The sequence below is a fragment of the Canis aureus genome, chromosome 29 (assembly GCF_053574225.1).
Source record: "Canis aureus isolate CA01 chromosome 29, VMU_Caureus_v.1.0, whole genome shotgun sequence".
Classification (NCBI taxonomy): domain Eukaryota; kingdom Metazoa; phylum Chordata; class Mammalia; order Carnivora; family Canidae; genus Canis; species Canis aureus.
Genome location: NC_135639.1, coordinates 8,390,656 through 8,403,199, shown reverse-complemented (window position 1 = coordinate 8,403,199; position 12,544 = coordinate 8,390,656). Strand labels below are relative to the sequence as shown.

The window sequence follows — 12,544 nt, the reverse complement described above, 5'->3', positions numbered from 1 at the left end:
GAGCTGAAGTTAGATGCTTAACCTACTAGGCCACCCAGGCACCCCTTAAAACATTTGAAAAGATATTTGACAAAAGAAGATGTAGGAACAGTCAATAAGTGCATGAGAGAATTTCAGAATCAGTGGTCGCCAGATAAATGCAAATTAAAATTGTGAGGTAGCCTACTCATCCACGAGGGTGGCTAAAATTAAAAAAGCCGACAATATTAAGTATTGGTGAGATTCTGGAAGCAACTGGAACTCTCACACATTCCTTGGTGGGAGTGAAAGAAACGGAACGATCACTTTATAAAACATCTTGGAAGTTTCTTCACAAAGGTTAACGTACCTTATCATATGACCCCAAATTCCACACCCAGGTGTTTATGCAAAAGGAATGAAAACATTTCTTGTGTTCAAGAAGACATGTACAAGAATATTCATAGAAGCTTTATTCGTAATAGCCTCGAATATCCGTCAACAGTGAATGGACGTACCAACTGTGCTGTTTCACCCGGAAGACTACATGCAGCAGTAAAAAGAAATGACCTACAGATACATGCGACACGGATGATGCTGATCAAAAGATGCCAGACACGAAGGAGAACCCAATATATGATTCCATTTACATGAGCTTGTGGAATAGGAAGAACCAATCTATAGTGAATGACAGCAGAGCAAGTTGCTGCCTGGGGCTGGGGCTGGGGCTGGGGCTGGGGCTGGGGCTTGGAGTGGGGACCAACTGCAAAGGGATAGGAGGAAACTCTTTGGGGTCATGAAAATGTTCCACATTCTGATTTTCATGGTGGTTATTCAGGTGTGTACACGTATCGAATTCTTTCAACGGTTTACTTAATATGGGTTGTTTCATGCTTTGTGAATTATCCCTCAATCAACAGACAAAACCCCCTGTGTCTCCTGTATCCCATGTCATCCGGGCTCTCATTCTAAGAGGGAGTACTAAGTGGTTAACCCTCAGTCCCTCAGTATGAGACTTAAAGGACCTCAATGTGCAGCATTTCTGGAACATTCTCCGGCACGCGGACACTGCTATTCTTGTCAGGGTGAGCCCGCTGCTCAGCCTGCCTGGGGCAGTCCCAGTTTACTGTAGCTGTCTCTGCCTTCATAGTCACAGTGCTGGTTCACACTTCTGACGATTGCTGGTTTAGATGCTAAGTTATTTGGCTGCCGGCCTATCCCGGCCTCTCACTTAAGGTGCTGTGGGAGATCCAGCCTTTAGGAGTGTGCTCATGAGCCCGGGGGCTGCCACCACCTTCTCCTGGATGCCCTGCTGCAGGTATTGGGGCCTGGGGTTCCCTCCTGCCAGCCAGTACTTCACAGATGCTGCCCACGTGCTGGGCACCCTCGTGCTGAGTGCTCGGTGTGGCCTGGTAGCCTTCAGAACTCAAACTAGTCCCCGGAGGGAGGCACCCCTCAGTACATAACACTGCCTTTATTCACACAGAGATGCACTTGATCTGGGGCAATCGTAAGTTTTTTTTTTTTTTTTTTTAAGCAAAATAAGCGGAGCCAGCGTTAGGCACTGGTGATGTCATCATGACCTCTGGGCATAACTCCTCAGCATCAGCTCCAATCAATACGGCCTTCGGGTCAGGAGTTCAGCAATTCTGTTTGCTGGTTGAGGGGCCCAGGCAGGGGAGGAGGATGGGTTTGGGGCCACGAGAGACATGATTCATTCTCCTGCTACAGTGAGAAATGGAGATTTTTAAAAAAGATTTTATCTATCTATCATCTATCATCTATCTGTCTAAGAGAGAGAGAGAGAGAGCAGGAGTAGAAGAGGCAGAGGGAGAGGGAGAGAGAGAACCCCAAGCAGACTCTGTGAGGAGCAGGGACCCCTATCAGGGGCTCGATCCCAGGACCCTGACTGAGATCATGACCGGAGCTGAAATCAGAAGTCAAACGCTCCACGGACTGAGCCACTGCAGCGCCCCTCTTTCTTTAATTTTTTTAAAAAGATTTTATTCATTTATTCATGAGAATACACAGAGGAGAGAGAGAGAGAGAGGCAGAGACACAGGCGGAGGGAGAAGCAGGCTCCATGCAGAGAGCCTGACATGGGACTCGATCCCAGGTCTCCAGGATCACACCCTGGTCTGAAGGCAGCGCTAAACCACTGAGCCACCTGGGCTGCCCTTTCTTAAAAATTTAAAAAAATATTTTTGCTTTACTTTGTTTATTTTGTCCCCATGTATGTTTGCCTTTTCCTACTAAGGCTACCACTTGTCTTCCTGCCCCGTCTGAATCCCCGTCCATCACGAGTGGGCCATGCACTGAAATGCCCACAGCGCCCCAGGCAGGAGACCTCGGTCACAACACCCTAACGGCATTTTCATTGCCTCTGCCCCCTCGTCTCAGGAGGATAAGTTTTCCCTTGGGATGGAAACCCTGTGTCTGTGAAGAGAGGAAAGGGGATTTGATGCCCTATTGGCCTAGTTCCTTTGTGCAGGGCCTGTTGGCATGGTGGTCAGATAGGCACCCACAGCAGCGACCCCAGCCCAGTGGCCCTGCCGGGGTCTCCTCCAGTGGGTGTCAGCATGAGTGTGGATCTTAGAGGGTCCAGGGCTCTGGGTGCCTGATGTGAAAGCTGCCCTCTCTTCACTCATGTCTCTGATTTCCTGATCAGGCAAGGATCAAGGATCAGTTTGTGATGACTTGTGTCTAACACCTGGTTAACAGTCCTTAACACCATTTGGTTGTTTGGTTGGGTTTTTTTTTTTTTCAAGATTTTATTTATTTACTCATGAGAGACACAGAGAGAGGCAGAGACACAGGCAGAGGTTGAAGCAGGCTCCATGCAGGGAGCCTGACGTGGGACTCGATCCCGGGTCTCCAGGATCATACCCTGAGCCAAAGGCAGCCACTCAACCCCTGAACTACCCAGGTGCCCTTGTTGGTTTTGTTTTTAAACAAAGGGAGCGGGCTCCACATCAGAGCCCTCCTCAGGGATGCCCCTCTGGCTCGCAGTTTTAGTTTCCATTTTCTAGCTAACAACAATTAATAAAGCCACTTTTCAAAAACAATAAAGAATTTTTTTTATAATTATGAAAACTTTTATTGTGTATAAATTTGGGAAAATATAGAAAACTAGACAAGGTATAATTACGTTTTATCCCTCCACTGTAATATTTTCATGCCTTTCTTTTTTAATATCAAAATTGAAATCATGTTCTTTTTATCTTTCTCTGTTCTTTCCCATGAATATAATAACCTACCTATTGCTATGTTGTTGTAAGTGCTGTGTAAATAGAATATTAGAGGTTTCTTTTTTTATTATAAAATAAAGTGTAAAAAGGTAAAACAAGAATACAAGAAATAAAAGCAATGCAATTTCTTAGGGAATGTCACTGTTAAGATTTTAACATATTTCTTTTTACTTTTTGTTCTTATAAGTATTTGTAATAAGTGCATGTAATTAAAAAAATTGAATCATGCAATTTTACAGGAACAGTTTTCATAGTTGCCTGGTATTTTACTCTATCCTGCCTTTTTTGTATCTGTAGCACATGTTACCGAACCATTTTATTCTTGTGGCTTGTTTTTTTTTTTTTTTTTTTTGATGTTTGTGTATATATGTTGTGTATATATGTTTCACTAAACAATGTGGCAAAGAATTTTTAGAATTTTAGATTGTTTGGTTGAGTTAGAGACCTCAAAAGAGTCATTAATTCAGGGGATGAGCATTTTTAAGGTTCTTATATGCATCCCTCAGTTGTTTTCTTAAAGAAGTGTTTTAATTATCTTCCCACAAGCAAAGTATAAAAGTTTATCACACCCTCTTCAGCACACAGAGCTGTTGTTTATGAGATTTTTAAAAACTAATCTGATAGGCAAAGAGTCATATTTTTGGTTTTTCAATTTGCATTCTTAAATTCCTGCTGTGAGTACCCTTGTCCCTTATGTTTGTACAGTTCCTTTTTTTTTTTTTTCTCATTTATGCAGATGCTATGGGTCCTGGATGGGCTTATCAGGTCAGGAGGCTAGGGTTCATCTCAGGATTTGGTAGAAAAGTGAAATTTTAGGAAAGTCCCTTAAGTTGCATGGAGCTGCCTTTGGTGTCACCACATTTTACGTCTCCAGCAGGTGGCCCTGACCTTAGTCTGTTCACCCAGAGTCTCCAAAACCAGACAGTTCAGACCATTCTTCTTTTGTACCCTAAGACACACAGGAGAAGTGAGAACAAGAGGTGAGTGAACAAAAGAGACGGGTAAGTAGACTCATGAAGATTTATTAAAACAAACAATCCTCCCCCTTGCTGTAATAAAAAAAATTAATATCCCAGGACACATTAGGGTTGGTAAGGATTCACCCTAAACCCCAGAATATTCTAAGGTGACAGAGCTGGATTGGAAAGTGCATAGACAGACCTGGATGAGGATCCTGACACTACCCCCCATCAAGCTGTGCACACCTGGACAGGTTATTTGAACTCATGCTCTGCATCTGCAAAATAGGCTAATGATCCTTTCCTCTCAGGACTTTGGGTGATTACATCAAATACTGTTCATTTAATGGATAAAAAAGTCAAGGTTGGCACATGCAGGCCTTCAGTGAACAAGAGCTTTAAAAAACATTCCAGATTGAGGATACCGTATTCTGAATTTTCAGAAAAAAAGAAAAAAAAGTACTTTTGGTAGTTTGAGGTAAATATCTTTATTGTATTTCAATACTTGAACAAGTTGGTGAGATGATAGTAGGATTTTATATTCTCAGGAGCTTTCAATCTTCCCATCATTGATGAAAGCATGCATTTCAGCATTTGCTTAAAATCTGCTGGAATTTTCAGGAGATGATTGATTTATCCCTACTGAGAATAACAGCATTTTTTGGGTTTTCTTGAAAATCCAGAATAATTTATTTTTCTAAAATTTTGTCTTTTTAATCACTCAGCAGATCAAAGTTGTAGCATTAGGTTGCTTTTATTACTGGTTGGGTTTCATTAAGTGAAAGGATGGTGTTTGCTGCTTGCTAAGTGCTTCTTCACCCCCCCTCCCCCCAACTTCCTGGGAACTCAGTGAAATCAGGATAACAAAAGGAGCATTTGGTAATGCCACTGAAGGTCAAGGCAAGATGCATCAGAATACTCAAGAGAAGAGGTAGGAGAAGGCCATCCCAACAGTGTTAAGATCTGGTTGTATGATAGGTGTGCCAACCATGGCCTCCAAGAGAGCCCCTTCCTCCCTCTGTGGGGTCTCCTTCTTTCCCATCCAGAATAAAAACAGATAGTGATGGGTGAGGGCCAACACGAGTATATAGGGGAGGCTGGAAAGAAGGGGGTGGGGTCCAGGGAGAGGAGAGGTGGGGACAAGAAGAGTCTCCTAGAGGAAGGGGTTTAGTTTCTAGTGACTATGTGTGTGTGTTGGAAGGGGCGCTGTGACAGAATAGCTGTGTACCCTGAAAAGGTCACTAGTGGAAGGAAACCGGGGAGCTTGTGTCAACTCTGCACCTGCCTGGGGTACGGTGTGGGTGGAAGATCTGGCTGGAAGTATAGGCAAGGGCAGCTCTGCAGCACCAGAAAGGAGTGGTAAGTGGGGTTTGGGTGTGGAGGATTCCCTGAATTCATTCAGTTGATATTTTCTGGGCGCCTGCTGTATGCCAAGCCCTGTGTTGTAGGCTGGGGGTGTAGGAAGCAGGACCTGGTGTGGGGCACAGAGACACAAATCCAGCACAGTGAGATGGAAGCTGCCAGAGGAAGCCCACAGAGTGGAGAGTGTCAGTGCCAGGGGTCAGGAGGGGCTGCAGAGAAGCCAAGATCAGCTCAGTGAGTCTTTGAGGATGAACTGGCAGTTCCCAAGCAGATGCGGGGCATGGAACACCCTTCATCCTCTTATTTTTCAGAGCCTAATGGATGACAAAAATGGCTCTGGAAACAGATGGGGTTGGGTTGAAATCTGGGCAGGCTCTGTGACAAATTGTGTGACCTCGGACAGCTGACAACTCTCTGAGACTTTCCTCACCTGTAAATTGGAGGAATAATACCCCCTACCTTGTAGGGTTGTTTCAAAGACTGTGTGGAAACCAAGCGCATGCGTGGCCCACTGTAATAATTATATTGGTTTTAAATAATATAATACGAATATGATCAATGGAACAGTTGTGTCTCTGATTCAGCCACAAGCCAGGCAAGCCATTTCCATTCTTTGGATCTGATTCCTCAGCTGTAAGATGGGCGCATTGGACCAAATGGCCGCCAAGCTTCCTTCCAGCTTGAGCATCCAATGAGGTATTGCTTTGCATTATTAATTGTCTTCTCCTGTAGAATCTTCCTCTTCTAGATGTACTTTGAGCCTTTGCTGTGCCTGGAAGAGTGCCTTGCTCATAGTTGTAGCTCAGTGAGTAAGAGCTGAGTAATTATCACCAACTTGCTGTTTGCTTGAATACCACGGGATCACAAGCAGGGTTCTTATTTGAGGGTTTCTTAAGACATACATGAGACGTGAGCTCTTCCAACAGAATGACTGTCCGTGTTCTATACATGACTGAAAAGGGTATGTGGCTTTGACCTTGAAGAGTCCATGGATATCTAACTATATTCTCAGGGCAGATGCAGGCAAAATGCTTGTTTCTGGTGCCCAGAACTGCATGTTGATGGAAAGAAGATCAGAAATGGTACTTTCTTGGAGATGCCAGTTGGTTCTGGGTGAGGGGCCACAAGGCATACTGTGGGGAGTAGCTGGCACCCCATCTCTCTCTACTGTGCAGGGTGGCAATTCCTGGCTCCTTGACTATTGTCTCAGTTCATTTATCTGCCTTTTTAGTTCAATGTGTGAGTATTTCAGGCTATAAAAAACAATCCTATGGTTCATGGGCTTTGCCAATCTAAACTTCTGTGTTCTTGGCCACGTCCTTTCCTTTCCTTTTCCTTTCCTTTCCTTTCCTTTCCTTTCCTTTCCTTTCCTTTCCTTTCCTTTCCTTTCCTTTCCTTTCCTTTCCTTTCCTTTCCTTTCCTTTCCTTTCCTTTCCTCTCCTCTCCTCTCCTCTCCTCTCCTCTCCTCTCCTCTCCTCTCCTTCCTTTCCTTTCCTTTCCTTTCCTTTCCTTTCCTTTCCTTTCCTTTCCTTTCCTTTCCTTTCCTTTCCTTTCCTTTCCTTTTTCTTTCCTTTCCTTTCCTTCCTCTTTTTTTCTTTTCTTTTCTAATTGTAGTTCCAGTATAGTTAACATACAGTGTTATATTAGTTTTGGGTGTGCAGTATCAAGATCCAACACTCCCATACATCACCCGCGCTCATCACACTAAGCGTACTCTTAATCCTCATCACTTGTTTCACCCCTCACGCCCCCTCGAATCCTCAGTCTGTTCTCTAGGGTGAAGAGCTTGTTTCCTGGTTGGTCTCTTTTTTTCTTTGTTCGTTTGTTTTGTTCCATAAATGCCACAGATGAGTGAGATCCACATACTTTGCAGACCCTCCTTCAAGAGACACAGAGCACCGGGGTGCCCTCTCTTTGAATGTTCTGAGTCACCAACATGACTTCTGTTTGTAGGCGGATGGAAATTGCATTCTACTAATGAGTGTTCTTGGACTTTATTAAAATGGGTGCCACTTTCCCCTTTAACAGGCATGGAAAATGGCCCTAAATTTGAATCCGTTCTCACGAGGAAGCTAGTATCAGGATTGAAAATGAAACAAACATATTTTTTCCCCTTATTGCAGCGTTTCCATTTTGATCTTGAAGATTTCTGAGGGTCCTGTTCCTCCTTCCCTCTTCGCCACTGCATTTACCGTGCAATGCGGCAATAGGGTTTTTCTCCCTTGCAATAAGGGTGGTTGCCCTGTCATCTCCTGTTGTCTGCGGGGCTCCAGGGCATCCTCCATGTCCCTAAATAGGCTGAGTTGAACAACTCTGCAGTGGGTGAGAAAATACTCTGCTATTCACAGGATGCGGTTTTGCATTAAATGGCTCCCGCATAATCCCCCGTGGAAGCAAGAATAGGATGCATTTCTACCTGCTGGCGGCCACCTCCACAGAGTCACAGCATCGTGCTCACCTGGATTTCGGGTTATGCGGATACCAGGTCCGTTGGCTTTAATGAAAGGAGGAGGGAGAAACCCACCAAAATCCCTAAAACCTTTTCGACATCTGTAATGTCCCATTTCTGCCAACCAGAATCTCACGCCAGTGATTTGCTCAACAGCTGGGTGATGACATGCTTTTTGGGTGCGATATATACACTAGGCCATTAGTCTGCAAGCAGCGGTTGTCAGCTTTGTTCCCATTTAGAGTAATTTTCTCACTAATATGGCATATTCTTCAGGGATAAAATGCATTTTCCAGCCAGATATTCCCCCTAATAGTGAAGTTGGTTTAATGATCAGATTTCAGCCCAGGGAAGGTAAGCCTGCGATTGCTGCTGGTTGTATACCGAAGCTACCAAAACCGAAAAGGCTTATTTTAAAACACATTCACATGAACAGGCAAAAACCTCTCCTTTCCAGATTAATGAAGCTCATTTGAGGGCAAACTTAGACATGAATTTAAGAGCTAAGTAAGGTACTTAGAACCTGTCGGGGCAAAGCATACATAGGTATATATATTTGAACTGTAATGATGGCTGGTGGGGTTTTAATAGGGGCGGTGATAACTGCGGAGCCACAGAAAGGCAGGTGTCTGGAGGCCAACCCTCCCTCGAATGACAACACACGATTTTCACCCCCTTCCACGTAGAGGCCTTGAATATTCAAATCAATTAGACAATTAATTCCCACCCTGCAAACCTGCATGTCAAGCCTCAGCCTGTGGCCAATTTCTTTGGTTGAATTATAACCCCCCTGAAAAGCAGCGGTTCCTAATGGGAAAGCTGACGGAGTCTTAAGTACATGTGGCGAGTGGAGCGGCTATAATTAACTCTGCTTTGGATCCCCCCTCCCCCATTAATATTTTAAAGATTTTTAATTAAAATAATTACATGAATTTATGAAAAATACTCAAGCACCTAAAGTATTTCTACGGTGCCCCGGTCTCAGGGGCACCTTCCTGGTGTCACTTGGGTGTGGATTTCCACCCTGTTATCACCCTGGGCCGGCTGGGCCAGCTGGGGGGAAGGATTTATTCCCGAAGCCCAGGACTTCTCCCTTTTACCTTTGTGATCGTGGTGTGAGGAGCCGCATGCCCACAACTGAGCCTTCTTGGCTTGGCAACATGGATGGTTCTTTATTTCTCTCTTGCTTTGTTCTTCCTTTCCTTTTACTCCCCACTGTTTATTCTCCTGAGACAAAAGCCCTTCCTTCTCCCTTCTTCACTTTGTTTACGGAACTGCTAAGGGCAGTATAGTGTATAGTGAAGGATGAGGGGGGTCATGGCAACGAACTTTCTCTGCAAAAGGCCAGATGGGAAATATTTCAAGCTTTGCTCCTCAGCTCTGCCGTGTTAGCACAAAAGCAGACAGGGACCATACATAAATGAACGAGTGGCTGTCTCCCAATAAAACTTTATTTAGGGACATGAAAATTTGAATTTTCGTGTAATTTTTACATGTCATGAAACATTCTGCTTTTAATTTTTTCCCAACTATTAATTTACTCAACTCATATCGAAACTATTGGTACCTAACCAGCCATTACAAAACAAACAGCAGGCAGGGATTTGGCCCTCGGGGCATAGTTTGCCTATTCACGGTGGCTCTCCACCCTGGGACAGACTGCTTGGCTGTTGTGGCTGTTGCAAGGTCCAAGCTGCGTGACTGTGGCCCAGTGGTTAGCCCTCTCTGTGCCTCTGCCTTGTTGTGTAGAGCATGAAGATGGTGGTGATGGTATTCTCCTTGGAGTCTGGTTGTGACGACTCAAAGTGATGATAGCAACCACAGGGCTCACCGAGGGACATCTCATACTGGCTCTGGCCTTAATTTGCTCTGCGATCTTGAACAAATGACCAGACTTTTCTAGACCTCAGATCCCTCATTTATCACAACAAACAAAAACTTAAAACACCTGGGCTTGGGCCATCCAGGGGCCACGTCTGGCCCCTGGGGTGAGTGCTGCATTTATTGGCATCGGGGTGGTGGCCCCTGGTGGGCTTTGCTTCTTAGCACGTTCAGATTTTGCAACCGTTGAGCGAATATGCCCTAACACAGAACATTGAGTGGTGAGCTGACACGTCTTGGGCGCTCCTTGGAAGAAAGGATCGGGCCCTTTTGTTTTTGTGACTGGCCCTGATGTTGAGCATTTCTAGGTATTCTGATGGCTTTCGCTGTCCTCATCAGCCCTGTGTTTTACCCCATGAAATCAACTGGGAGAGGCTAAGACTGACCTCAGATCACTCAGGAATTTGAGCCAAGGTCATCCTGACTCCAGAGGCCAAACTTGAGTCATTCTCCTTATGATTGCTGCCATGTCTATATATCATCTGTACTACCGTCTACTTAATATTTTAAAAATAGTCTCACTATTTGCACTTAGGCTCCTTTTAGAAAAATTTCCTTTAGAACCAAATTTATTTTGTAGCGCAGACATGATGTGCTATTTATATCTTAGCTAATAAACATTTTTTTAAAAAGTAAATGAGTTTATAATGTGGACCATTGAAAATCATCTTAAGGATGGTTGGTTATCTTAAGGGTGTCTGCTCTTCAGAAAACATTGCATTAGGCTCTGTGTTCGCAGCTAAATGTGGTCAGAGCCTTGGCATCCAGCCAGTCCTTTGGATGGCCCAGCCCTTCCTATGGCCTTGGCAACCATCTCCAACTCCCACTGGGCTCCATGTTGGGACTAGCACTTGTTAGAGGACTTCCTCTATCTCCTCCCCAGCTTCCCACAAAGCCACCTTCTGCAGCTGCCAAGTAGACTAGCTCCCTGGTCACCAGACTGGACTCTAGAGCTCATCTTCTAGAGCCATCCTTCCTGTCACCACTGCTCCCCACCCCACAGGGATGTTCTTGACATCTTCTTCTCCTGCTTCTTCTTCTTCTGATGCTCTCGACTTCCGAGTGCCTAGGAAAATGTCCATTTTTGGTCCCATCTACTTAACAGCTCAGCGCCATGGAAAGAATCCCAGGCTCCCTGAGATCTGCATTCTGATCCCGAATGGGCCTCTTGCCAGCTATGTGGTCTCACTCAGAAAGCCTGACTCCCTGTAAGCTTCGATCCGCCTGCCTGTAAGATGCGGGTAGTAGGACAATGTTTTTCAGGAGGTACAAGGGAAAGGTCTTGAGCCTGGTAAGTAAGAAGAAGGACTGTGTCTCCATAAAGAGCAGAGGCTCTGGAGGCTGACCTGCGATCCAACCCCACTCCCCATCACTACCACTGCCTCCTGGCGATGTAACTGGGCAAGCTAGAATGTCGAAGATGGCCTGCCAGCGGAATACAGGTTCCCCGGCACCACCTCTGCGTGCTTCCTTCCCCGCACAGCATTGCTTTGTCTAAGTATGGCCCACCTTTGGATATATCCACAAATACGAGTCTTCTCCAGGAACCCGGGAGATGTCCAAGCGACCAAGTTGAGCCACTGTGGCTGCTGGCCCGCCTCAACCTGTCTGAGAAAGCCAGCGGGTATCCCCCACCCGGGCCAGGCCCCAGCCCAGTGCTACCATTGACTTGTACTTGAATCCATCTCCTGTTGATTTTACGAGAACTTCCCCTGAAAATCCCCATGCTCAAAAGACGACACCGGGGAACCATGGAGCAGGCTCATCATTTGAATAATCAGCCATTTAGTGACATGTCTAGCCTAGTTTAATGACTGAATCAGTGAAAGTATGACCCCGAGTGCCGGTTAACTTTTAAAATAGCTGTGCCCACTGCGTGACACAGCCAACAGGAAGCCATTAAGGCGCTAGCAATTACCACTTCCATCCATCGGCAAAGTCCCTATTTTATTTTAATCTGCGTAAGTGCATTTTCTGCACGAGGTTAAAATAGAAATCCCTTCTCCTGAACAAGACTGGTTTTCTGGCTGACTTGAGAGCACAATTTACAACTGATTTAATTTGTTCTTCACAAACATTCCTAATGACATTACCCCGGTGCATATACAGACTGCCTCCTCTTATTCCATTAACTCCCAAATCGGGTTTAAAGACCATATTGATGCTAGATGTTATTATGGGTGATTATCAAAACAACAGACAACTCGGCAAAGTGTTTACTAACTGGTTTATATATAATTTCTGTAATAACGACAACAGATGGTAATGCTACAAACACTAAATCACGCTTTTCGCGGCTGAAACAAATTGGCAGCCTGCGGTACAGAAATGGTGTACGTAGCTATATACAGATGCCTCACTCATCAGCTATGGTGTTCATCTTATTAGGAAATGGGTCTGTTACCGCTATTACAGGTAATCTTTCCATTTACAATTACAAAATGTATATTTTCAATGAAAATGGTTTTCTGCAGCCAAGCTGCCTGAAGGATATTTCCCCCCTCTAATTACCAGCCCTGCCAATGCGCGCCCCTGGCCAAGCCACGCACGGGGGTGTTTGTCCTAGTTAACGGTGGCGGCTGCATTTCACTTGCGCCAAGAGGGGTCTCCTCTCGAAGACCCTCCACCTCTAGTCGGAAAGGCCACAGTGCAGCCCGAGGAGCTGGGGGCGTCGGTGCTTCAGAAGC

The 12,544-nt window shown here is 45.2% G+C and overlaps 1 long non-coding RNA gene across 3 annotated transcripts in view; it reads left to right on the top strand.

Moving 5' to 3' along the window:
* The window catches only part of LOC144300983 (uncharacterized), an 87,840-nt gene that overhangs the window by 71,349 nt on the left and 3,947 nt on the right, over positions 1-12,544 (top strand). Inside the window, exons 4-5 of one of the 3 annotated variants that reach the window (XR_013367731.1) lie at positions 4,084-4,186; positions 6,112-6,223. The exons of 1 other annotated variant lie outside the window; for it this stretch is intronic. This is a non-coding gene — a long non-coding RNA (uncharacterized LOC144300983). Of the gene's footprint in view, positions 1-4,080; positions 4,187-6,111; positions 6,224-12,544 lie in introns of all 3 variants that reach the window. One more of the 3 variants, XR_013367729.1, reaches the window with a different exon arrangement.